The sequence below is a fragment of the Agrilus planipennis genome, unplaced genomic scaffold (genome assembly GCF_000699045.2).
Source record: "Agrilus planipennis isolate EAB-ADULT unplaced genomic scaffold, Apla_2.0 scaffold5, whole genome shotgun sequence".
NCBI lineage: Eukaryota > Metazoa > Arthropoda > Insecta > Coleoptera > Buprestidae > Agrilus > Agrilus planipennis.
This window is the reverse complement of record NW_020442468.1, coordinates 1,844,912-1,857,161: the sequence shown is the minus strand read 5'-3', so window position 1 is coordinate 1,857,161 and position 12,250 is coordinate 1,844,912. Positions and strand designations below refer to the sequence as shown.

At 38.1% G+C, this 12,250-nt stretch overlaps 1 protein-coding gene and 2 non-coding genes across 4 annotated transcripts in view; 2 read left to right on the top strand and 1 right to left on the bottom strand.

Moving 5' to 3' along the window:
• The window catches only part of LOC108736405 (voltage-dependent calcium channel gamma-5 subunit), a 408,324-nt gene that overhangs the window by 268,170 nt on the left and 127,904 nt on the right, over positions 1–12,250 (bottom strand). The gene's annotated exons all lie outside the window — the stretch shown is intronic.
• Trnah-gug lies at positions 5,055–5,126 on the top strand. The gene has a single exon. It is a non-coding gene; the product is annotated as a tRNA-His (tRNA).
• Positions 7,651–7,722, top strand: Trnah-gug. The gene has a single exon. It is a non-coding gene; the product is annotated as a tRNA-His (tRNA).

Below are 12,250 nucleotides of genomic sequence, written 5' to 3'. Positions count from 1 at the left end.
GGGCCGGCTTCAGATTGTAACTACGTCGGGTTTTTCTATCAAGTTGCTTGTCGCAATCCCCAGATGTATAAAAATTACTGTAATGAATCGTTAGAGGACGCTGTACCGCCTCTCAAGGACAAGACAATACTACAAAATTGAAAGTTGTAAGCACACATGTATACAAAGTAAAACAAATACGCGATATAAACAGTAATTTATTACTCGTACAGCAATTAGGAGATAATAATAATAATTAAATTTCAATTAGCGTCACTAAACCGAATGTAAGGGTGCCATTACTCGACGTGTAATATACAGATAGTGTGTCCACTGACTTTTGATGAGGAATTTAGTAAATTAGTCTTTGACACAAAAGTAATTCGAATGGTACAATTCAGAGTGGCTTTGTTGCTATAATACAGTGGATGAACACGGTTAATGAAAGTTCGTTTAAATGGCCTGCTTCGGCTTCTACAAATGGCATTGAATGGTTGCAATCACCAGTTCAAAACAGTATGATGTGTGACTTTATATCAAAATGAACAGTTCAAAATTGTACCTTGTATTCGAAATGAAAGAATGAAAATTAGGCAACAGTTCACAATGCTAGCATATAGTTCTTGTATTTCCCCTAAATAGTTATGTTCACTGAAATTTTAATCATGGCAAATATCTTGTATCAGGTAATCCTACACACCAAACCCAGAGATCTACATTAAATAAAAACCTTAATAGTTTCCTGTTTATATTCATCCTTCAACCAGGCATTACCAGAGATCCTATTTCAAGTCGATTGGAGTTGAAAATCCAATATGACTTACTGATATGATTAAATAAATCCGGATCAAAGTTCACGAGTTTCAGTAATCAAAGGTAGACGTACACGAAATGTATATTTACGACACTCGCATAGTGGGTTGCATTTGCCAATCAGCAGGAGCTTCAGAATACATGCACCTGTGCAGAGAAGGTTGTCTACATTTTCCAATAACTATATGGATATGTGTTGGTCTATTTTTAAACATCGCATGTATCTATCCAACAGTCCCGGACTGCTGCATATTGCGAACGAAAGTTTCGTTTTTCCCCGAAGAGCAACAACTCTGTCGAAACATGAGCTCCCTTCGTAGGTGGGTAATTCGATTGGAAGAAATGCGATTTCGCAGTCTAAAAGCGAGAGCTCTTGTAAGAAATGCGATTCGGCTTTTAGGTTACCTCCGCCGTGTAATATTCCAAAGACGACTACTCACTATTCAGCATTCTTATAAGCGCGCCCGTCTGCCTCTTCTCCATCTTCTTCTTCCTCTTCTTCTTCTTCTTCATCGTCTTATACTTGCGGGATACGACTTCCTGAAAGTTCTACTTCCGATCTAATATATGCTCTTTACCACAGACACGTTTACGTTATAGGACTTTAACGGCATACATATGTATATTTTACGTTTATGCCGACGAACGCATACCGCAGTATTGTTGCTCTTTTCTTCCAACCTGTTATATAACCGACGTTACTAACCTCAATGCTTCAAGAGTTATACATATAGGGTGTTTCGATAGTTGCCTTAAAAAATACAGCAGGGACTTTAAGGATATTCTGTTCCAGAACTTTCGTGGTCTTCTAGTGAATGTATAGAAACAATATCCTTTTGAAGCCAGACGCTAAAGATTATCCTGAAGACGGACTTCTACAAACAAATACTTCTTCGGAGAGCAATAGCATTTCGTTCTTTCTATGACACAATTCGGAAAAGTACTCTATAAATCTATTTAGAAGATTATTACCCAAACATCCCGAACACACATTGACTGTATGAAACGGAAGCTGTGAGTTTGACACACTCAGAGTCTACCCACTTCTGATGCTGTTACAAAAAGTTTTATACTTATCTTTTTAGTTTCATTAATTACAAAAGTGGAGAAAGAGAACGTGTTTTTCGGCAATTTATATGAAGAAATCCTACAAAGAAATCATCATCATTAAGAAGTCGTTGTCCACACCATTCTATCCTGAGCCAATTTTCGTATTTCCCTAAAACTACAACCCACATCCTTAACTATTTGCAAATGGTAATCTACTCTTGGCCTTTCCTTGTCCGTATCTTCTCCTGTTTCTGCTTCTAATACGTCTCTGAATCGAACTTTATATTTCAGAAGGTATCCAACCACAATCTCTCTTATTTCCCTTATATCAACTTCCTGGGTGTCCTCTGTTTTCCTACGTTTTGATTTTCACCTGTTCTATCCACAGCATTTTCATTCTCGGCCCACAACACCACATCTCGAACACTTTCAACTCTTTGTTTTGTGCCCTGGCAACTGTTCACTTTTGGCACCCTTTCACAGTCGAGCTCCAGACATATGGCAATCCAGCGTTCCAAACGTAATCCTTTCCAGATTTCCAAATTAATCGCAAATTCAAATTAACTGATATTTCGTCCCTATATATTCACCCCGATAGGCATCAACAATACTTAGGACTAACGACCTTATGATGATGATGATGATGATGAATCAAAGCTTCTTCTTATGCCGTGGAAAAAGAAGCCATGGAATTAAAGATATATTTACGATGACATCAAAAAATTAACCCAGATTAACATTATCCTTTACTATCAGAACAATAAATTGAAGAGAATATAAAGCTACAAGGTTATGAATCCAATTACAGTAAAAGGTACATGGAAAATTAAAAGCTTTTTCTCGATTTCGAATAATTTCATAACACAAGGATTCTTCTGGAATGATGGCCGTCACTTTGGAATCCCTAAGGCAGCAACAAGCTGACCGGTCGTCGATTTACGAAATCTCAAAGTTCTGTACCCGTAGAAAACTCGAAAGTTAATTTAATTACATAAAACGGACGTCTTTTTCAAAGGGATACTAAACTTCTCCGAGCAACATTCCACTTCATCTGTTGAGTGGCCGGCCAAACTGAACGAACCCCCATCTCCTGTGGGCCGCGTGTATGGTACATTATCTGAATTGGCCAGTAACGGACGTATCACTTTACGGAAAACGTAATGGAGCAAAAAAAAGGAGCGAAGAATGGGATGGATGTAAACGATATGTTTCGAGCCGATACTGTTGCGACCGGATGGGTCCCGAGATAGCGAAACGAAACTTATCGTTTTGCCTCGAAAACGGTATTATTTAGTTTTATTTCTGTCATAAACGATAGCAATGATCTGTACAATTGACTTCATCGGTTTATCTCGGATGTGTGGATAACCGCGTTTCCATTTCATTTAGTTTTGAGAGAGATGGTCGTTCCATCGTTTCAACGTTATATTTCAGTACAAAACACAATTGTTTGGTATTCATTTGCATCACTAGTTTTATACGATTTCCTGAAATAAAGTTTTGCGACATAATCCATACATCTTTTGCAATTACCTTATGTAACTGTGCAACATGCAAGTAATGCAGCTGACTTCTGTTTTAATTCGATTAAAGCATGCGGAAGGATGATTACACTAATTTATAGAACAAAGCATGGTAATTTAGAATGATGTTCATGATTAAAAAAAAACTGGATTAAACCAACAGTTGTATGATAAAGCGAGGCTTATCCCATTTACCTACTTACTCTTCAGGTAATAATATTTATACAAGAAGTAAGCGAAACACCATTTGGTTCCACTTCAGGGCGGTGAGCTCTAGTCCAACTGGGATAGTAATATCACGCAGATAATCTTTAACCTTTTTTCTGTTCTCATTTCCTATGTCTTATACGTTTCTCTTCAACCACCTCCACCCATTTATTTCAACAACTTCTAAGAGAATGTTGAAGAAGTCTTTCCGCTTTATCCGTAGGCGTTGCATTGGAGACTAGAGTGTAGATCGAAGGAATTGCCTGACGATCAGCATTAGTAGCCAATGAGAATGAAGTACAGGTATGTTAACCCTTTCTGTAAGTAGAGTATGTTGTGGTAGATTGGGGTAAGATACCCTTTTCTCATTTACTTAATTACCACAGTCTTCCATTCCCTGTATTAATGGATGTTGCTATGTTTTAATATAATTTGTTTATTTCTTGAAATATACCTATACGTTGTTCATTCGATAGATCCAACGGTTGATCCATCTTCCTCGTTTTGCCGTATAGTTTTCATTGCGATAAGCCAAACCATATCGATTTGTTTAAAATGTAATTTTATGATAGCAGCAGAGATTGGCCAGTTTATCTCGGACATGCGGACAATGGTATTTCTATTCCATTTATTTTTCAAGTAGGTATGCTATCCAACGATTACGCTCCTGCCTGGAAACGGAATTTCTCAGAAAATAGGATTTTCATTCGTTATTCTTGAAAGAACCGAAGTTTATAGATATCTAAACAACAATATAATCTATAATGTACGTTCTAAATTGTAAGTTGACTTGCCAAAATGGTTCAGAAGAATTATTTCAAACACGGGACGTACTTATTTTATGTACATTTTTAACAAATTGGGTATTATTTAACAGCTAAATATATGTATTAGATATTCTCCCTCTAAATCGTTTCTGTTAAAATATAACAAAAACAGTTTGGAGAACGTCACCTGAACGATTACATTTCGGATTTTTCAAAACATTACTCTCTACAGAATAGCCTAATAGAATTACGAATAAATGCCGCAGGTGATCGATACCAACAACTTTGATTAATCTGAAAACTAGCAGCCGATAAGACAAAAAGAACTCGTCACGTTTCGGGAAATAATCAGGAATATTCTAGGACAGTGGCCAGGAAGATACTCAATAGAATACACTTGATATCAAATAATGTCGTGCACGAATGAGAGAAGTAAACAGTGGTTGCAAAGCTAATCTTAACGCTTCATTCAAATAATTTCTATTTGTTTTGATCTCAAAATAATTCGTTAAGAAGATAAATAACAAGCGCGAGCTTTTTATGGTTCATGTGAAAAACGGCATCGACCTACAATTATTGATACAGTTCGAGTGAATTACTCCATGCCTGGAGCTCGAGTCTTTAATGGTTAATTAGTCATGGTCAGTTGGTGAAAGTACAACCTGAAATTCTATTTGTTCTAAACGAAATAAACAATTCACAATCGTCTCTTGTAGCCGTGATCGTCTAGTGGTTAGGACCCTACGTTGTGGCCGTAGTAACCCAGGTTCGAATCCTGGTCACGGCAACGTTCTCTCGAAGCGTTGTCACGGAAGAGACATATTTTTTTCGTTTTTTTTTTGTTTAATACAAGACCATAAGGATAGATATACAAGGGCAAAAGATTAATATACTTAGATATAGCAGTATCATCTTGCAAGGAGGAACTAGAGATGAAACATGGATGGTGGGCGCAACGGAAAAAAAAAGAAGCATTCAAAATGTGGTGTTACAGACGAATAATGTGGATACCGTGGATAGAGAAGGTTAAGAATGAAGAGGTACTAGAAAGAATAGGAGAAGAAAGGAATCTGTGGATGTCAGAGACATATTAAAGGTAGAAACGGAAGTTAGAAAGGGTAGTGGTAGACCTAGATTAAATTACTATTCGTAAATAGTTAAGGATATTGGTTGTTCTAGTTTTAGGGAAATGCGAAGATTAGCTAAGGATAAGAAAGAGTGGAGGTGCATGTCCAACCAAGACTGACGACCTTATGATGATGATGACATGACCAGCTTAGGCGCTATATTGTACGTTTTTTTAACATAACATTATATAACAATTTATTTTTAAGGAAAGCATTTTTAAAAATTGGATTAGGCTAAATGACACTAATACCTACACGACAATTTCGGGCGTAACGATCATACTCCCTTTTGCTTCTAATTGTCTAACTGACGGGAAAATAGGACAATCCACGAAATTTTAGATTATTTAGATTATTGTAAACAGGGGTACACTACTTCTCACATTAGACCGGAAGTCCACCCTAGATTTATTTGAGCTTTGTTATAGCATCAACTGCGTCTAAAACCAGAACCTCACAATCAGTGTTTACTTGCACAGTTCGTTTTGGATATCAAGGAGATAAGGTAAACACGATAAACGTGAAAACAAGCGAAAATTAATTATAAAGTGTAGAAGCACGTGCTGGATACCGGATGCGCTGCTTCCTTTTGTCGCCGAGACGTAGTCGCGGAAGTTGCAGCGTGCGAAATCTCGACGGGGTGTGTCTGAATAATGACTCTCATTATTGTAGCGTCTTGGTGCCACCGTGCCAAATAGATGTCGCTGAAAATCAACCCTTAGCGCTCAACGGGCACGACGTGACGCAACGCGGAACACCAACCGCATCGCACGGCGCCCGATGACGACGTCGACCCGACAACACTCGCTCTTTTTTATAGTATCCGAACGCATCGTTTGACATTTCAAGTTCCTGCTTCTAAACCCTCTACAAATCAAAGGAGCCATTCCGCCGGCTAGGATTTAAAGTGAGATTTACACTTTGAAAATCAACTGCTCAACGGCATGATGGAGCTTCAAAGTCGAAAAGGAATTTTATTCAAAACACATCCGTTAAGTATCCGCGTGCTTTTATTTCTATTTATCCACAGATACATGCATATGTCGCAAAAACGGTTTTAAAATGTTTTTGCAGTTCATAGAATGTTCATAAGTTTTAGAGCAGTTTCATATCTGAATCTGTTACATCGTTATTTAAATAGCGTAGCATTAAATCTCTAGTAAGCAGAACCTTTTCATGTATGAGAAGATTTATGTTGACATTTTGGGATTCGTCAAATAGGCATACATGCTTGATGGCAAAACTTGTAACTTGAATGAGGGACTTAGCACGGACTATAGACTCATAACAAGCGTTAAATCAATAATGTTTCCTATAAGAACGATGTAGAGAGAAGATAAAAAAAGCAGACTAGAAACTTGCATCAAGGCAATGATAGCTATCAAATCAAAGACATATCTACATTTTACACTGAGCGGAATTGTCTACAGGTTTAGACCATTTCTTAGTATTAGGAAGGACACCGCGCACCGTTTCGATTCCGGGTCTATCTGTGGCTACCCTCTTCCCTGGATCACTTTGGCAAATATTGGAACAGTAACATTACACAGATAATCTATCACTTTCTTCTATTTTCATTGCATCTATATCATCTTTCTCACCCGAACCACCACCCACTCGATCCCGTTATTCCTGAAAGAAGGCTAAACAGGGTCTTCCGGCTTACCATTTGGCGTAATCCGAGCATTGCTAGCTTACTACTTATTTACGCCATAGTGACAATGGTAACACCATGCTTTTTAGGTTCCCCTATTTGATGGAACCCATTAGAACCCTGTTAATGATAAAACTCTAAATTATAACAGAGAATTTAAAACTCTGGCGACCACCATCAACTTTGATACATTTACGAAATGCGTACATTGTTCTTATTTCGTTTATAACATAACAATTCAATTTATAAACAACTGACAATTGTCTTCCGAATTGATTCGTTCATGTGATAAACAACGAAATTCATAATGAATGTAAATTTTAATTGCCAAAACCCACGCTGCTTGTTTACGTCAAAGGCATTCTACGTATAGATAATTGCCTGATACAGATCGAACGGCTAGTTAGCTCAAATTGCATGCCTCAAGCTTTGGGCTTTAACAGTCAATTAGCCATGGTCAATTAGTGAAAGTATGAGGCAAAATTTAATTTGTTTCTACTCAACTAAACAATTGGCAACCGTCTCTTGTAGCCGTGATCGTCTAGTGGTTAGGACCCTAAGTTGTGGCCGTAGTAACCCAGGTTCGAATCCTGGTCACGGCAACGTTCTCTTGAAACGTTGTCACGGAAGAGACATTTTCTTTTTTTAATTTCAATATTTCTCCAGTTGTACCATCACAATTTCCTTCAATGATCCGATTAAATTATCTATTATTGCCAAACAAGGTAGATCTTTTGTTGTCCTTTGTTTACCCAAACCCCTAGTTCATTTGCATCAAATTGATTATCAGATTTATAGAATCACTGTTCTGAGGAAGAGTGATGAAGATGAGTCTTCAAACCTACGAAGAAGCTATGGACAAAAGAGATCCCGTTTCAGCCTCAGGGGTCTGCCGCATACCATATACATGTGGAAAGGTCTACCTAGGAATCACTACGGGATCGATGGGAACGAGGCTTAATCAAGCTGGCGGCTAGGACACTCGACCGTAGCCGATTATCCACGGAGTAATGGCTACATAATGGTTAAAAAACTGTCAAGATCCAAAAACATCCGGAGAACTTCAACAAATAGTACCAGCTCCTCAGGACCACCCAAACGGTACCGATCGACATGGCATGGTCGACTGAACCGAAACAAACCCAGCCCTCTATCCGGCATATATACAATTTACGCAGAGGAAGACGCCAGTCCACATCCATCATAGGATATGGAAGGACTTCTGCTTCTCATGTTAGCGGAACGTTAGAAACTCCAACCTACCACTGCCTTTAAACCCAAATGATTTTTTCATCTTTTATTGAATTTCCCATAATTTGTTGTTCTGAGCTGGGGTAATGATTAGATCTGATATTATAGACAATGGAAGTGTAATAATGTCAAATTTAAAAAGACAAAATAGTCACACAGGTCTACAATTTCCTTCTTTTTTGTACTTGGAAATAGAAAAGTGAGAGCAGCAATATCCTGTTCTCGAAACAAGCCGAGGAAGAGATAAAGCCATCTCGTTATCAAGGCGTTTCCGTCGTAGTCATCGTAGTGAAGTGCAGACAGTCTTTATGTCCTATTTATATATACGGTTCTAAGGACGCTGCCGAGCTTTCCACCCTTATAACATTATTTGGAAGGCGTTGGTCTTTTATTTGCGAGAATTTAATGCTTTGACCGCTTCCGTTCCTGCCTCATTCGAGCTTTTTCCAAAGCTTTCTGTCTGACTAGCAGCTCGCAGTCATCGGACGCTGCCTTCTGCTACACAAAAGATTGCTTTGATTCACGACCTTTGATATAGAAATGTGTCAAATTGACACGCTGCACACATGGCTTTAAATCACTTTTTTCTGCTTACTCTCTTCGTTTTCTCTTTTGTTTTCCACTTTCATTTTCGTGTTCCTTTAGTAAGAGTAATTTTCAGAGACGCATGGGACGAATGCCAGCATAAAAAACTGTTACAGACTGGGAAGAGTGTCGAAATGTTCATACTATTAATATCAAATTGTAGCAAATAAGAGGAATTCTCATTCTCCATTTCGAGTTTGTGCAAGCGATGCAACCAAATAACAAAATGTAACTGATAGTTCGAGTGTTATAAAATAAATAGCTGAATCATGGGTACAGACCGTTGTTTTAACCTGAAAGCTCCTCAATAGGACCGTCAGTTATAGCGATGCAGCCAAGTACCAAAATGTAACTGATAGTTCGAGTGTGATAAAATAAATAGCTAAATCATGAGTACAGACCGTTGTTTTAACCTGAAGGCTCCTCAATAGGACCGTCAGTTATCGATCTATTATAATGTCAGCGGCTTTTGGCATTATTTGCGGATTGAAAGCAGAAATCCCTCTAGGCAGTGTATTGTTTATACCTAGTAACATAACACGAAAATTTCATATGGACGTGGTGTTCAAAGTAGCAAAACTTGAATGCATTCACGCTCCTTCGTTCCAACGAAGAGAATCTATAGTGGGTTGTTGCAGGTCGCCGGTGTTGCTCTTTTGTTATGATAAAATAATGCGATATACCGATATCGCTTACCATATACGATGTCATTACCATTTTAACGAGAACTCCTGGCGCTAACGCGAAGCATGACTTGGTCTCGAGAGACCATTCGCTTGGAAGTTTCATCTGCTACCTTACGGAAAACAGTACAACTTTTATGTCCTACTGAAACGGAATTTTCAAGGATTTACTTATATCTACTATTCATACAGTATAAATAAAAACACCTCGCAGAGAAACCGATACAATAATCATCATCTGAAGCCAAGGGCTTTGTAAATCAAAAAACCAAAAGCAGTCAGAATTTTAGAATAATTTTTGAGGGTTTTTAATACATTAAAGTGAATTAATGTTTGACTTACTTTTTAGCACTATAGATAGTATAGTTACATAATAGTTGGTGTGTGTTCTGTCGGAGCTGTCTGCGACGCGCTGATGAGATCCAAAAAGATCGAAATCGCGATCCGCGTCTGGCAGTTCCGACAGAATACAGACCACTTTGAATTATTTTATTCGATTACGGTAACGTGCCTATCACGTTGAGGTTAGCTACGCCGGGATTCGTTACAGCAAGTAGATATCCATATATTTAAATGGACCATGTTGGAACATACGTCTTCTTAAAATGTAGCATCGTACTACAGATGGCGTTTACCGCGCCATTTGTGGTATTTTCTAAAACGCGCTGTTAAGACATCAAAAACATCGAAATCGCGATCCGCGTCTGGCAGTTTCGACAGAATACAGACCACTTCGAATTATTTAATTTATACTATAGATGACCTCAAATTAATGAGAAAAATTGTTGCCCTCGCCGGAAATCGAACCCCAGCCCTTGTCTTTATGCACGATTCTTCTATCATTAAGCTATGAAAGGTAATACCAGCAACAATTTGTAGTGGTAAAGATTAATTCACATTAAAGAAAAGCAATCACATCATAAATTAAATATTATTACAGAACAATCAACAATAAAGTTACCCTAATGGCTATCTTCTATGACACTAGCTTTGGTGTATTTGAACTACCAGTTTCTCGTAAATTCTGTTTTAGGGGAAGGTTTGCATTTTGTTTTAATTTAAGTGGAATTGAACGAAATTTCAGAATATCCGGCTGTAAACGTGTCGTGCTGGTAGTTATGAAAGCCTAAATTGTTTTTCCACTTGATTAAATTCTTCCATTTTTTTCGTCCTAGATCAAAGTCATCTTCTTAATTCGATGAAATCGTACAAACGTCGAAACCTGTCAAACGTTTATTCTAACTAAAAGAGACCTCAGTTCAATTTCCGTAGCAATAACTGTGCTTTTGATTAAACACGAACAAACCAAACCGAAAAAAAAAGCGAAATAAAAGGGAAAAAGGCGCCGCATACTTTTGCCCTTTGCGGACACGAGATATATGGCGGACTTCCGATTGCAATTTACATGAAATTGTGAGACAATAAAACGCACAAGTGTCGACGATATATCAGTAAAATGCTGTTTTCTTCTTGTTTCCGGATTTGGGCGGGTCGGGCGTGCGGGGTTTTCCCTTTTGGTCGATCGGAAACCTAAAGTATGGCCACATTCTTCTACTTGTTATCTCTTCCCTCGGGATAGCAAACACTTTTTGGCAAGTTCAGATTTATAGGGAGCTTCGGTGGAACGGCACCAACAACGCCAACTCTTTATTTATACACTCACTGTGCCCAGTGTTTTTGACCGACGCGGAAATAAAACCTTCAAACAGATTTATTTATTATAATAGTGAACAAACTCTGAAGGTTCAAAAATTTACATTGGAACATTTTCCTATAATCTCATAATTAATGCTGTCAATTTTTTATATAAATAATTTGTGATAGGGGTTGATGCAGAAAGTTGCCCCATGCGGCTCAGTTCCAAAATACAAAATACAGCGCGACGGACTTGAGAANTCAAGCGTTACTACACTACACAATATTTTTTGTATTTTTCATTGTGACCGTTTTTAATATCTTTATGGTTACTTATGTGAAACACAGTGTTGCATTTATGGATTCTGTGATAGGGTGAAATGTTAGTGGAAGAAAAAGAAATTAACAAACCTAACCTAACTTTTTATATAAATAATTTGTGATAGGGGTTGATGCAGAAAGTTGCCCCATGCGGCTCAGTTCCAAAATACAAAATACAGCGCGACGGACTTGAGAAGAACTTGAGAATATATTTAGTATACAACTCAACACGTGTAACGTCAGTCGGGTGTGAGGTACTAAATTATTATAAGTACTAATAAATTTTAGTATCTAGGTTACATTTTCTTGACAGTTCTGTAGCTCGACAGCATCTGTACATCAACCGCCCCTGCCTTAAGGTCTTACAGTACGTACATTATAAAGATAGGAGACGAAAAATTAGAAGAAGTGGCTGATTTTAGGTATTTAGGGAGTCAGATAAGTCAGGACGGAAGTAGTAGGAACATAAAGCAGAGGATAGCGCAGGGTCGAGTCGCCTTCAGTAAAAAAAAAGGTTAATTGACCGAGCGGCATGACCTAGAGGTTTAGACCATTGCTTAGCATTCGGGAGGACGCCGGTTCGATTCCGGGTCCGTCTGCCTTGGTCCAAGTTTTTCTGTGGTTTCCTTGGATCACTTAGGCAAATGCTGAGGCA